The 15,684-nt window shown below is 46.3% G+C and overlaps 1 protein-coding gene across 8 annotated transcripts in view; it reads right to left on the bottom strand.

Moving 5' to 3' along the window:
- Positions 1 to 15,684, bottom strand: part of GALNT11 (polypeptide N-acetylgalactosaminyltransferase 11) — a 43,461-nt gene extending 27,777 nt beyond the window's left edge. The window contains exon 1 of one of the 8 annotated variants that reach the window (XM_043590001.1): positions 15,479 to 15,684. The gene's annotated coding sequence lies outside the window, so the exon portion shown is untranslated. Of the gene's footprint in view, positions 1 to 2,305; positions 2,324 to 5,381; positions 5,745 to 7,403; positions 7,616 to 7,675; positions 7,782 to 8,513; positions 9,384 to 15,478 lie in introns of those variants that run through there. The other 7 variants (XM_043590009.1, XM_043590003.1, XM_043590002.1 and 4 more) reach the window with 7 other exon arrangements.

The raw sequence follows: 15,684 nt of genomic DNA, 5'->3' as shown, positions 1-15,684 counted from the left end.
ACAAACTTAACAGGAAATATCTTAAACATGTACAAATAAAACCATAAGACACTCCTGAGAGCCCCAAAAGATGACTTGATCACATGGAAAGATGTACCTTACTCTTGGACAGAGAAACCCCACATCATAAAAGCTCTCCCTAAGTTAACTTACATATATTACATGAGCATATTTAAAATACTAACAGAAGCGCCTGGGTGGCTCAGTGGATGGAACGTCCGACTCTTGATTTCAGCTCAGGTCATGATCTCAGGGTTGTGGGATCGAGCCCCACGTCGGACTCTGCCCTGACAGCACAGATCCTGCTTGGGATTCTGTCTCCCTCTTTCTCTCTCTCTTTAAAAAAAAAAACTTTAGGGGCGCCTGGGTGGCGCAGTCGGTTAAGCGTCCGACTTCAGCCAGGTCACGATCTCGCGGTCCGGGAGTTCGAGCCCCACGTCAGGCTCTGGGCTGATGGCTCAGAGCCTGGAGCCTGTTTCCGATTCTGTGTCTCCCTCTCTCTCTGCTCCTCCCCCATTCATGCTCTGTCTCTCTCTGTCCCAGAAATAAATAAACATTGAAAAAAAAAAAAAAAACTTTAAAAATACTAACAGATTTTTTTTTTCTAGAGCTAAACAAGTTGATTATAAAGTGTATTTGGGAAAGAATGAAAAAGCAGGCAATAGCCAGGCAAATCCTGAAAACCAAGTATAAGCAGGGGTGAGCCCTACTGAGTAGTAAACAAACTCCAGAGCTTTTTACCTAAATGGCACAGCATGACACATGCACAGACGAAAAACCAATGGGGCAGGATGAGAAATTTTGAGAAACAGACCCAATTACACTTAGAAATTTAGTAGAAATGATTACAGATAACACGCCAGTGAGGAAACGAGTGACTTTCTGCAAACTGGTTTTGGGACAACTGCTTAGCCATATGGTGAAGGATACACTAGGGCCCACTCCTCACACCTAGACACATCTGATGTGAACTCAATATTTAAATATAGTAGACGAAAAATCAAACTATTGGGACCACATCAAAACAAAAAGCTTCTGCACAGCAAAGGAAACAATCAACAAAACTAAAAGACCTACTGAATGAAGCTATTTGCAAATGACATATCTGATAAAGGATTAGTACCCAAAATATATAAAGAATTGATAAACCTCAACATCTAAAAAACCCCACAAATAATCCAATTAAAAAATGGGCAGAAGACATGAATAGACCTTTCTCCAAAGACATCCAGATGGCCAACAGACCCATGAAAAGATGCTCAATGTCACTCATCATCAGGGAAATGCAAATTAAAATCACAATGAAATCTCACCTCACACCCGTCAGGATGGCTAAAAAAAATACAAATAACAAGTATTGGTGAGGACGTGGGGGAAAAAAGGAACCCTCGTGCACTATCGACGGGAATGCAAACTGGTACAGACACTGGGGAAAACAGTATGGAGGTTCCTCAAAACATGAAAAATGGAACTACTCTACCATCCAGTAATCCCATTACTGGGCATTTACCCCCCAAAATACAAAAGTACAAATTCAAAGGGATACATGCACTCCTATGTATACTCAGCACTATTCACAATAGCCAAACTATGGAAGCAGCCCAAGTGTCCACTGATACATGAATGGATAAAGAAAATGTGGTATATATGTATACAATGGAGTATTATTCGGCCATAAAAAAGAATGAAATCTTGCCATTTGCAACAACATGGATGGAGCTAGAGAGCTAGTGAAATAAGTCAGAGAAAGACAAATACCATGCGATGTCACTCATGTATGGAATTTAAGAAACAAAAACAAACATGCAAAGGGGGAAAAAAGAAAGAAACCAAGGAACAGCCTCTTTACAGAGAACACACTGGTGGTTACCAGAAGGGAGGCAGGGAACAGGGGGGATGGGTGAAACAGGCGATGGCCATTAAAGAGTACACTTATCATGATGAGCACTGAGTAATGTGAGAAATTGGTGAATCACTATAATGTACATCTGAAACTCATATGACACTATATGTTAACGATACTGGAATTAAAATTAAAAAAACTTAAAAAAAATAAATACAGAAGATGAAACCATACAAGCAATAGAAGAAAACGAAGGTAAATTCCTCTATTATCTGCAAGGGGTCACAACTTTTCTAGCTACAACTGAAAATTCAGAAACAATACTGGACAAGATGCATAAACTGGATTATATAAGAACAAAAAAATTGGGGGTGGCAAAAGACACCCAAAGAAAAATAAAAAGGCAAACGAGAAAAAGGAAAAAAATACTTGCAACTTGTAACACAGACAAAAAGGTATTACCTTGGTATTAGATATCTACTGCTGTAGGGGCGCCTGGGTGGCTCAGTCGGTGAAGCGTTCAACTTTGGCTCAGATCACGATCTTGCGATTCACAGGACCGAGCCCCGCATCAGGCTCCGTGCTGACAGCTCAGAGCCTGGAGCCTGCTTCGGATTCCGTGTCTCCCCGTCTCTCTGACCCTCCCCTGGCACACTCCCCTGGCGTCTTTCTGACCCTCCTGTCTCTCTCAAAAATAAACATTAAAATAAAATGGTGATATCTACTGCCATATAACAAATTACAGCAAAACAACACATATTTATTACCTCACAATTTCTAAGCATCAAGAGTCTGAGCACAGCTTAATTAGATGGATCCTCTGCTCAGGGTCCAGCAAGACTTCACGCTAATCGTCAGCCAAGCTCCATTCTCACCTGGAGGCCTAATTCCGGAAGAACCGCTCCCAAACTCATCAAGTTGTTGGTAGAATTCATTTCCTGTGGCTCTACGCCAACGGGCCCAGTGGACCGGAGACCCCGTCAGACCCTAGCGGTTATCGGCAGTTCCCTGCCACGGGGTCATCACCACACAGTAACTTCATCCAGCCGGCAATGAGGACTCTCCTCCGGTCTGCTTAGCACGGTCTTATATGATATGGTCCCAGGAGTGACATCCCATTATCCTTGCTACATAACCTAAGCGAATCAAGAAACCGACACTCTATCATCTTTGCCATGGTTTGTTGGTTAAAAGCACTCCCACACGTGGGGAGAGAATCACACAAAGTGAGAGCAGAAGGTGGCAGGAAATCACTAGGGATTATCTTCCAGTCTTGCTGGTCATAACGAGAAAGGACCAACAACCCTACAGACCAGTCACAGAAACAGAAACACAACTGGTTCTTAACCCTATGAAAAAATGCAGAACCTTTTTCACAGTAAGGGAAAATAAGCAAAATAAGCCCCCACCTGAATTTATAAAAACCCACAAACTTGACAACATAGTCTGATAATGAGGCTATGGAGAAACGCTCCCATGTGGTACAGTTTCTATGCAGGGAAATTTGGCCACATCTACTCAAGTTGCATATTCATTTATCCTCTGACCTAGCAATTTCACTCTTAGAAATCCACCCCAGAAAAATAGGAAGTAATGTATGCACAAGGCTATTCACTATAGGACTCTCTGTAATAGCAGAAGGCTGGAATCAGTCCAATTGTCCGTTAATAAAGAATTGGTCGAACAAATTAAGAAACATCCACACAATAAAATATGCAGCTGTAAAGAGGAAAGAGAAAAGTCTCTATAGTTACTATGGCTTTATCACTAAGATATGCTGCCAGGTGAAAAAAATTAAGATGGAAAAGAGGGTATATAGAATGCTCCATGTAAATACATCTACATTCACACACAGAACTGCTTAGAAGACAAAGGATGGGTAAAGCAAAGGAAGGACAAAGCACAATACCAAGTTGGTTTCCAGCATTCTCCCATAAACCATAAAAAAAAATGTTAATACCCTTTAGGAGAGAAAGGAAATAGAATGGAGAGGCAGGACTAAAAGGCAGAATTCATATTCATAGGTGAAGAGCAGCCTTGCACCACTATGCAACCCAGGAGACTAGAAAGATACATACAAAAATATGCAAGGACAATTTAACCACATACACGCTTTAGTCCACTCAAAAAACGACCGATCGTTGCTGTTTGCATCTGCTGTCTCGTTGTATCAAAAGGGCTCTTTGGCAAATTACATATGACACAAAGGGCTAAAAATCACATGAGATCTCACTCAATTTAAATTCCAGCATCATTATCAATTACAGTGAGGGGTATTTCTCAACAGCACAGTCGTCTGGGCTAAGAAAACCCATTTTGAGATGCTGTCCATAGTTATCTTCTATTAACAAAGAACACAGCACACACCAGCTACTAAATTATGCTCCATAAAGTAGTCAAATTATGTAAAGTTCACCAGGATGGTGCCTGTTACCCAATGTGACTCTACAGATGATACTTGAAACCATTCCATTAATCTTCCAGTCGGGGCCTATTAAATGTACTAAATAATCCAACATTCTTCTTCTGAAAATCATTAAATAATCCTTAAGGAAAGGCTAATACTGGGAACACAGCAGAGTTCTACATGCCAGACACCACGCAAGGTGGTAGGGATTAATATTTTAAGCTCTGCTACTATGCTAAAAAATCAGAAAAAACAGATTAACAAAAAGTTAAAAAAAAAATGCCTGAAATCTCATTACTGCAAATATTTTGCTATATATTCTACTGCTTATTTTTATTTTATTAAAAAAATATTTTAATGTTTATTTTGAGAGAGAGAGAGAGAGAGAGTGTGAGTGAGGGACAGAGAGGAGACACAGAATCTGAAGCAGGCTCCAGGCTCTGAACTGTCAGCACAGAACCCGACACGGGGCTCGAACTCACGAACGGTGAGATCATGACCTGAGCCGAAGTCGGAGGCTTAACTGACTGAGCCACCCAGGCACACCTCTACTGCTTATTTTTAATCTCTCACACGACCTAAAATGTTACACTGTTATCAGCAATAACGAAAAAATACACTTAATAGAATCAGCTTAGTGGCATCATAGCTAATTTTCTGGTGACTTTCTTTTACTTAAAACATCTCCTACAAAGAATATATATTTCTTTAAAAATCAAGGTAAAAAAATTTCTTAGCCTAACTTAAAAATATAAGAACTTTGGAGAGGATTAAATATTTTGAGGCTTTGGACGAAATATGGCCTTTCCTTTTAACCTCAGAAGCAAAAGGGATTTTAGCACATTAAAAGGAAGGCTATTTTCATTCCATTAAGGTGTCAAAAACTTGAGAATAAAATCTGGACACTGAACAAATATTCTAACAGCACGTTTTGAAAGACTTTTTCCTCCACAAATCACTAATCAGTCTGAATTCGTCTGCCCAATGTCCATCTTCTTTTACTACAGGAGGAGAAGACCATACTACCTAACTCATACACAGTAGTAGAGCTTCCACAGTCCTTCAGCACAAAATAATTTCCATAATGTTTAATGAAGTTTAAAAAGTCATCTTTGTTTGTTAAATATTTACCTTTGTGCAGTTCCCGGTTATTTTCTCATCGGTCTATTCTATATTCCAAATTGTCAAACAGCAAACATCTGTTAGCTTTTTCCATAAAAGAGACATATTCATATTTTAACTGAGCTACGGTCATGTGATTTACAGCACATGCCTTTCCTATGTACCCCTGTGAAATTACACGGTGATGACAACAGGGAAAAAAAAACAAAACCCCACATTATTTTTTTCTCATTCCTTATCTACCTGAAAGACTAGAAGGAAACATTCACCACAAACACATTTCATAATTACAAGTAAGGAGATCATTGAATTAGGAAAGGTTCAGAGCACATTCCAGACATCATATGCTCCCGGGAATAATCCTCTGACATCGCTCAGACATTTATGAATCCCCTCTCTGGAAGAAAATCAAAAAGAACATAAACACATGCAGTGTCTATACACTACACCTCAAATGCAGAGGAAAACCACATGGTAATGATGACGGGAGAAAGAAGCAAATTTAATTAAGCACTGAAGAAAGGTAAACTAAAAGGACAGCCAATATGACGAAGCACAGGAACCAATCCCGGGACACCTGCTTGGTCAGTGAAAACGGGCTGGGAGAGGCTGACCAGTACACTTTAATATCCTGTCTGATCAAACGCCCAGGCGGAAAGGGGCAGCTCTCCCTGGTTAAGACGGAAAGGAGAAAGCGACCGTAGTCTCGGGAGAGGCCTGCACAACACACGTTTACTTCAAGGAGTCGTTACGTTCAAGACCTTTCTAAGTATATACTCTACGACACACGGTTCTAGTTTATTGGGATCTCTCATATTTTCCTTAATTCATTTCTGACCCCATGTGTCTCATCAAGATCGACAGGAACGACAGGAAATGCCCGCTGCAGCCTTTCCTGGGTCCTAACAGAAAGAGCCGATGTCATGTCAACGCAAGGCTCATACGATCCGATGCAGTCAGAAACCACGCAGATAAATGGGTGACTCAGCCAGAGAGAGGGATGAGAGCGGCAGGGCACGTCCCCCACCTACAGAAATTCAAACACTGCAAAAGTTGTGATCAGTCCCCAGCCCGCACCGCAACTCCTGACTGAGGTGTACAGAATGAACACCCAGTGACCATTTACAGCCTCCACAGTTACGAGAACTGTTCTTGCTTGTTCCCCTTCTGCCCATAAAAAGGAGAATTAAACTCAAAGGACATCAGATGAAGAGGAAATAAATGAAGAGGGAAAAAAAACATGGTTACTAGAAATAAGTGTTCTCAGGTATCCAAACAACTAAGAAACTCAAACGGCTTTCAACACACCCAATATAAACACGCACACGTGTGTCCACGGTCCGCACGGCCTTCTACAGCCAGCTTCGTCCTACGACCGAAGGAGCGTTAACCGAGTTAACTACCCCTAAACCATGCCTCTGAGTTTTATTCTGCTGGCACACGACGAAGAGCCAGGAATTCTTTACCATCCCGGGAATTCTCTGCCATCAGCAGTGACAGCTCTGAACCAGGTTACCCAGGCTGGAATTACCAGAAGCACGAGGCCAGGATTATCTTCTAAACGGCTGCTTTTGTATTTCAAAGTGAACGGGTTTCCAAAAAGCCACCATCAGAAAATCGCGTGACCGAATCTTGCGCATTCCTCGGAAAACTCGTTTCCGAGTACCACCCACCACCTGAAGAGGTTTAGAAAGCTGACGACCCGACTGATCGGTGGGGCAAACGGCCAATTTCTAGTCCGGCTCATCCCGCTCCATCAGCCGCCGGAAGGCACGGAGCAGACGCTGTCACCGGGCCATCCTCCGGGGTCTCAGCATCCGCACGGGTCTGCTTCCAACCGCCGGTGCCCGCCTCCCCGGCCCCCGGAGCCCAGGCGCCCGTACGGGGCAGGCCCCAAAGTGTGTGGGAACGTGCACCTGCCGAAGGACGGCCCTCGACAGCGGACGGTCCAAGCGCCCGGTGCCTTCCCCGCTCGCCCTGGACCGTGACCGCCGCGTGTGTTCCGTGCTCCGCACACCCTTACGGCCTTGCCTGAGGTCCGCGCCCCTTCCTGCCTCACTCCCTCTCTCCCTCACGCCTTCATTCCCCTACCGGTGGGTCCGGAGATTACCTCACACAGAAACAAGGCCAATTTACATTTGTATCGCAGGATTTGCTTCTGGAGAAACCCAAACGAACAGAATCGGGCTGCGGCAGAAAAGAGACAGCTCGACAAATCCTTCTACGTATGAATTACGGTATTATTCCTAAGTGGGAAATTTAATAAAGGTTTCGCTGCCCGCAAAATGCAGAATAATGCCTACAAGAAGTTCTGAGAAGCCGCTAGGCGTTTTCGTGGTCGCGAGAGAAGAACATTCTTTTTTTCTGAGGAAAGCAAAAGGGCTCGGGCAGCACAGCCCGAAATCGTCATCGGCCAAGCGAGAAACGCAAAACACCAGCTCGAGCCGCGCGGTCGAGTCTGGACGCGGCGCCACCGTCCCGGGGCTCTGCGCCGCGCTCACGAAGACGGGCCCGCGTCACGAACTCCGCGCGCGCGAAGCAGGCGGGGAAGGCCTTCTGCTTCCGGCTGCGACGGGAGAAGAGCCTACGGGCCGCCGTCCCCCTCCTTCCCACAAGGAGGAGCCGGACACGCTGAAAACCGGGACTTCGGCACCGCGGGGGAAACGAGGCCGCCCCGACGCGGGAGCCGCACCGCCGGCACCTTCTCTCCCGGAGGAGGCGCCGGGCCGCACGCCGCGCGCGGACGGAGAGGGAGCGACTCCGGGGACGCGCGCGGCGGCCGTCCCCACCCTTCCGCGGGCTCCGCCAGCGGGCGGCCGGCGGGTCTTGGCCGCGAGGGCGGAGGGGCAGAAAGACCCCCTCGGCCTCTGGCGGGAGACGGGCGGAGCACTCGCCGGAACACCCAGAACTTTCCCCACCGCAGGGGCATCCGCTCCAGGGGGAAGACGTGCCAGAGCTTTCTCCTCTTTGGGGAAGGGCACGCCCCCCACCCGGGCCCCAGCTAAGCCTTCCAGTCAAAGCCAAGGGGCAAAGACAATCGCCAAAGGTCAAGGCTTCCGGGAAACGGGCCGGGAAGGGGGAACCGCCACCCCACTGGCGAGCACCCGTGACGGTGGCATCTGCGGATGACGGAACTCTCACCCTCTCTCGTACTTGACCACCACAGCCGAGGGCTCCAGGGCCGACCAGGGTGAGGCACGGCTCAAACAGCTGCAAGACACAGACCGTCTGGGGAAGGCTGCTCAGAAGACCGCAAGGTCAAGAGGGCAGATACAAACAAGGTCGCCAGAAGAATCCGAAGCATCCGGCAGCGACAGCGACAGCAAACGCTAAACAGAGCCAAACCCCTCGCCGGAGCACCACAAAGCCACTCGCCAGAGGTCTACTTACCTCAGGTGCTATGACCTGACCCTTGTCAGGTTCTCGCCAACAAAGGTGACACTACCGAAAAGCGAGCGGAAGGCAGGTCTGAAGAGACGACGCAATCACAAGGACCAGACTTCAACGACACAGATTTGGGGATCGTCGGAGAATTTCAACTATTTCTAATTGATACGTTAAGAACGAACGGAAAAGACAACATGCAACACGTGAACAATATAAAGAGGGAGATGGACCCTCTAAGGAAGAACCAGAAAGCAAGGCTAAAAAATCGAGAAGACCGGGACGGCAATGAAGACGGCCTTCCGCCGCGTTCACACCGCTGAAGGAAAAGCAGCGAGCCTGAACAGAAGTCAACACCTTCCAAACCGAAACGCAGACAGGAAAAAACTGAACATCCAAGGACTGTGGGGCAATTTCAGGAAGTATAACACAAAAAGTACTCCAATACCAGAAGAAGAAAGAAAAAAGGAAGAAGAAAGATGTGAGGTGACGATAATACTGGCCAAGAACGTTCCAAAATTAATGACAGACTCCAGGAAGCCAAGAGAACCCAAAGCAGAATAAATCCCCTGAAAACTCTCACCTGCATATACTATGATCAGAAAATCAGAAGACAAAAAATCTTCCCAGAAGGGGCGCCTGGGTGGCTCAGTCGGTTGAGCGGCCGACTTCGGCTCAGGTCACGATCTCGCGGTCCGTGAGTTCGAGCCCCGCGTCGGGCTCTGGGCTGATGGCTCAGAGCCTGGAGCCTGTTTCCGATTCTGTGTCTCCCTCTCTCTCTGCCCCTCCCCCGTTCATGCTCTGTCTCTCTCTGTCTCAAAAATAAATAAACGTTAAAAAAAAAAAAATCTTCCAAGAAGCCACAGGGAGGGAAAAACACTTTACTTAGAGAGGAAAAAGGTAAGAATTACAGTGGGCTTTTCATCAGAAATCATGCAAGCAAGAGACAGACTAAAATAGTCCAACTGTGAAAGAAAAAAAATCCCACCACCTTAGACTTCTATATCCACTGACATTATCCTTCAAAAATTAAGGAGAAATACCTTCTGGAAGAAAAACTGAGGAATCTATCTATCACCAGAACTGCCCTGCAAGAAACGCTAAATTCTTCCAGCAGAAGGAGAATGACACAGGTCAGCAACCTGGATCTACTCAACATCAGAGACGAAAACAATGAAATGAAAATAAAATTTGATTTTTTATTCTTAGTTGATCTAAGAAAAGCTGTTCAAAGTAATATATGTCACAATACACTGAGTGAACGAATGACATACTGGCATACTGATAAGTGAATGAATGACCACAATGTCACAGGAATGGGAGGGAAAACGTGGGATAGTCTAATACGGTACCTGTACAAGTCTAGCAATAGAGTGTTACGTGAAGGCAGATTCAAACTAATTAGTTTAAAATGTATATTGTAGGGGCACCTGGGTGGCTCAGTCGGTTAAGCCTCCGACTTCAGCTCAGGTCACGATCTCACAGTCCGTGAGTTCGAGCCCCGCGTCGGGCTCTGGGCTGATGGCTCGGAGCCTGGAGCCTGCTTCCGATTCTGTGTCTCCCTCTCTCTCTGCCCCTCCCCCGTTCATGCTCTGTCTGTCTCTGTCTCAAAAATAAATACACGTTAAAATGTATATTGTAAACTCTAAGGCAACCACCAAAAAAATTCTTTACAAGAAGCACAACTGATGTGCTATGTAGAGGCAGAATTATGGTCCCCCAGCAGTATCCACAGCCCAGGAACTGGGGTTTCTCAGCACTTGACCTTCAAATACAGAGATTATCTTGGATTAACTGGGTACACCCAGGGTAATCACAGTCCTTAAATGTGGAAGAGGGAGGAGGGAGGCAAAAGAGGACATCAGGGTGACGCAAGGTGAGAGAAGCAACTCAACCCGCTGTTGCTGGCTTTCCAAAGGAAGGGACAGCTTATTTTACAAAGTGAAAATAGTCTAATCCTATGATACCTGAAATCTGCTTCAAATTAACCAACAGGAGATGAGACAGGCGGGGTAATAGATGAAAAAAGACCGACCACTAACAACATTTTCCATAATAAAGCATTAAAAAATATGTATGTTTCACCTAATAAAAATGTTCCTTTGACCCTTACCCTTATATTCAGGTGTTGGGTTCTGTAGGTATATTGATCTCCAGGGGTTATAATGTGCTTACACAGTTCAGTCCTCAATTAATTCTTTTTCATTGAGTCCAAGATCACAAATGCCAGTGGTCTGTCCTGGTGAGTTTTGTGTATTTGTATATATGAACTATTTTCTCCTCACTTCTGCTTCCCTCCTAGTCAACAGACGCTTCATCGGAGGACAGCTTACAATTTAGTTTTGAGACAGGATGTTCACGTGGAAAGAGGTGTTGGGGGTGACCGCAGACGCGGCACGGTGAAGGGTGGACTATGTCACTGGACTCACAGTCTTGCAGCTCCAGGTCCGTGGTTCTCAGCCAGGGGCTGAGACACTCCATACCGTCTGGGCAAACCTGGCAGCCCCCAGGGTCTTTGGGCAACGTCTGGAAGTGGTTTTGGTGGTCACAACTCGGGGGATCCTACTAGCATCTGGCAGGTAGCGAGATGCTGCTAAACATCTTACAATACGCAGGGCAGGCCCCAACAACAGACGATCATCTGGCCCAAGATTTCAACAGTGCAAAGGCTGAGCAACCCTGTTCTACTGTGTGACGCTAAGGCTGGGGCTGGGACTCTCCGTACAGCATTTTTCAAACTACGGATAAGTGAACAACTTGGATGAATCTTGGAAATACATATGGAAAAGTCTTCAGTCTCAACAATCAGTAAAGACGCATAAAGAAAAAGAAAAATAAGATCCTACGTCTCCAATTAGCAAAGTTTTAAAAAAATATTCCCTGAAGTACATATACTTAAATGATCCATTTATGGGTGATAAAATTATATTTCTGAGGGATTGGCTGTAATAATTCCATTTTCATTCATGATTTTATCTATCTGGGTCATTATCGGTGATAAAATTATAAATTGCAAGGCCCTTTTCAAAAGCAATTTGACAATGGCACAGGAATCTTAAAAAAATCTTTATTTCCTTTAGCCAATCATCTCACTTTCTCTAAGGACAAAAATCCTAAAGAAATAATAAATTGGGTAAAAAACTCAGGCACGTCCTAAAGCAAAGTCTAAAAAGTGCTACAATAAAGATCCAAACAAACTATACAGACATACATGTGTTTCTCTTAGAAGCTGATGTCTAAGTTCGGCTTTTAAAAAAATAATACCTCAATGACCAAATACTGAAACATTTCAAGGAAAAAATTCACAGCTTGGAAAATCACAACATGTATTTGTTTTTAGTTTTCCAAATGGACTAGCAAGTTAGAACGGTTGGCTGTAATGAATGATTGGCTGGTTAAGGCTCGTGGAAGGCAATTACTTCCGGGAGTACAGGCTGGGGCTCTGGCCCTGAGGAGGAGAATTCATTTGTTCTGGGGGTGCCTGGGTGGCTCAGTCAGTTAAGTGTCCGGCTTCAGCCCAGGTCACGATCTCACGGTTTGTGAATTCGTGGCCCGCATGGGGCTCTCTGCTGTCAGCACAGAGCCCGCTTCAGATCCTCTGTCCCCCCACCCCCCACCCCTTCCTCCTCATGCGCTTTCTCTCTCTCTCTCTCTCAAAAAAAGAATTAACTTATTCTGAATGTAAAAGAAAGCTAACTAGTATCTTTAGGCAAATATATCTTAGGAAGAAAATTCCAGCAGAAGTGTACAAAATGGTTTGGGACAGAGGGGGAAAAAAAATCTAGAACCAGGAAGTCCAGTTAGAAAAATTCCAGTAAGAGGCAATCATGGGAGCTTCCCTCTTGCTAAATGAGATGTTGCCTGATTCATGAATCGATAAAGCCAATTAGATCTTAAAAAAAAAAAAGCAGCAGCGGTCATGGCTCTATCCAGAGCTGTGGAAGTGGGCGGCAGGCAGGATCAGAGGCAGAACTGTCTGCACGGGTCAACGTGACAGGACGTGGGTCCCTAGGGGAGAAAGGGAATAAAAACACTCCCAGCTTTCAAGTCTTGGCGACGGGGAGCGTGGAGAGAACAGGTGTGGGAGGATTCGCAGAGGACGAATTTTGGTCTGGGTATGTTGCACTGGAAAGGACACCTGATGTAGAGGTGTCCCTAGCTTGACATTCAAACTTAAGCCTCAGAGCGAAGTTAAAAATAGAACACCAAAACTTTAGTTCAAGTTACACGGAAATAATAGCAGAAGAGGCTTTAAGTAATGAGCACAAAATGGATTAGGGAGCAAGCACTGAACCTCTGGGGACAAGCACATTTAAAAATCGTGTAGAAAAGGATACTTAGGACATGAGAAGGACCACAAAATCGAGAACCTCAAGAGGGTGTGCTGACGAGCAACATGAGGTGTCACCAAGATTTACAGAGGTCAAGCCGGCAGGAGCTGAGGTGGGGCCATCAGATTTGGCCCCAGCAGGGGCATGAAGGCCTTAAGAAAGCAGTTTTAAAAATGTGAAGGGTTTGTTCTTCAAAAAGTCAAACACAGATTTATCACAGGATCCAGCAAATTCCACTCCTAGGCATACACCCCAAGGAATCAAAAACAGACACAAGGAGCCTCATGTTCATAGCAGCGCTATTCATAGTAGCCAGAAGGTAGAAACACCCCCGAGTGCATCAAGAGATGAATGAATGTGATACAGCCAAAAAATTCAGCCATAAAAAGGAATGAAGTCTAATAGATGCTACACCATGTATGAAATTTGAAAACGCATGAAATACGCCAGACAAATATTGTATGAAATAAAAAGGAGGATACGGTCTGACTCAACTTTATCTAGAGTAGTCAAATTCAGAGAGGCCGAAGGGATCTGGGAGAAGGTGGAAATGGGGAGTTACTGCTTACTGGTCACAGAGTTTCTGTTTGGAGTGATGAGAAGTGTTTTTGGAAATAGTGGGATGGTGACCCAGTATTGTCAATGTACTTCATGCAGCTGAATTGTGCACTTAAACATGGTCCTAATGAGGGGCACCTGGGTGGCTCAGTCGGTTAAGTGTCCGACTTCGGCTCAGGTCATGATCTCCTGGTTCATGGGTTCAAGCCCCGCACAGGGCTCTGTGCTGACAGCTCAGAGCCTGGAGCCTGCTTCAGATTCTGTGTCTCCCTCTCTCTCTGCTCCTCTCCCCCTCATGTTCTAGCTCTGTCTCTCAAAAACAAGTAAATGTTAAAAAAAAAAAAAATTTAAATATGGTTCTAATGATAAACTGCATGTTGTGTTTTACTGTTTTACCCCAATAAAAAGAAGTTACAAAAAAAAAAAAAAAAAAAACTAAGTAGAACCCAAATTGCAAGGAACAAACAGCACAGAATTTGTCAAGAGAAGATGTGAAAAGTGTGGCCTACTTTCACCACCTTTAATTTGAAAAGCTCAACTGATACATATTGAAGGTATGTATCATCTCTCTTAAAGTAGGTAAGATTTTTCCATTTTTCTTAAAGCACATATTTCAACACATAGTACTTCTGGATACACGGGAAAAAAGTGAGTGGAATAAACACACAGACACTGAAAAGTCAGGTCTACTCCATGATTTGGGCGAGGAGAGTGACAACAGAATATCCTGGTGCACAATAATACTGTGAAAAGCACGTTCAGGGGCGCCTGGGTAGCTTAGTCGGTTAACCATCGACTCAGGTCATGATCTTGGGGTTTGTGGGTTTGAGCCCCGCCTTAGGGCTCTGTGCTGACAGCTCAGCCTGGAGCCCGCTTCGGATTCTGGGTCTCCCTCCCTCTCTGCCCCTCCCCTGTTCGTGCTCTGTCTCTCTCTCCAAAATAAGTATTTTTTTTTAAAAAGCACAAAGTTGTAATTTCATTTTATATTTGGAAAACCGACCAACCAAACAACTGCTTTCATAACCCAAAGCAAAAAAGAATCCTGACCCCAATCTTCTCTGATGGTTAAACAAAACAAAACAAACAACAAAAAGTCACACGTATGTTAATATTCCTCAAAGGAAGCAGTCTATCAGACCTGGAAGGCAGGGACTTGGTATTTTTACATTTTACGCAAACTGCATGGATTTCAGGAATGTAGTAAACTACATAAGACAACTCAATTTCTCCAACGAGTATATTTGCAAAGAAAAAGAAAAGAGAAACGAGAGGCACATCCACCAAATCCCACATGTGGCCTCGGTCAATGACCGTAGGAAAAAAAGGAGAAAGTTTTTGCGCCTTTCGGGGGAAACGCGAGCGACCTGGACCCGGTGGAAGCGGGGGGGGGGGGGGGGGGGCAGCGGGGCGGGTGCTCTGTTCACTCCTCCCCTCTGCGGCGCTCCCGGCTGCGACTTTCCGTTCTCACTTCTGCGGCCCCGCTTGCTCTGCTTCGAAGGCTGAGCCGCAGGGCTCCGGCCTCCGTTTTGGGAACAGAGCGGCGGGAGCCCCGGGCCCACGGCTCCGCGAGCCCCCGCGCGGCTGCAGCCCTCGCCCGCAGGAGCGCGCCGGGCCCCGCGGGCGGTGACGCCGCCAACAGCCTGTCCCCGCGGGGCCGAGCTCGCGGGGTCGGACGCCGCGCCCGCAGGCCCGACACGGCAGCCGGCGGCGGGCGCGGCCGCCAGCCCTCGGGGCCTCGGGGCCGCGCGCCCGAGCAGCTCGCCCGAGGCGCCGAGGGGACGACGGAGGCCGCGCGGGCTCAGACGCCGCCGAGCCCGGCCGCGCACTACTCACCCCGACGCCGGCAGCGCAGGATCCCGGCCTTCTGGGACTCGGGCCGTGGCATCTTCTCTCCCGCCACAGCCCGGGTCCGAGCCGCATGAGCCACAGCGGGCCGAAGGAAACGCTGCACCGGGCGCTCTGGCGGCCGCGGGCTCGCCCAGTGCCCGCGCCGCAGTCTCGACCCGAGCGCGCTTGCCCCTGGGGCCACGTGACGGAAG

This window comes from Prionailurus bengalensis, chromosome A2 (genome assembly GCF_016509475.1).
Source record: "Prionailurus bengalensis isolate Pbe53 chromosome A2, Fcat_Pben_1.1_paternal_pri, whole genome shotgun sequence".
In the NCBI taxonomy this organism is placed as follows: domain Eukaryota; kingdom Metazoa; phylum Chordata; class Mammalia; order Carnivora; family Felidae; genus Prionailurus; species Prionailurus bengalensis.
This window is presented reverse-complemented; position numbering and strand designations above follow the sequence as displayed.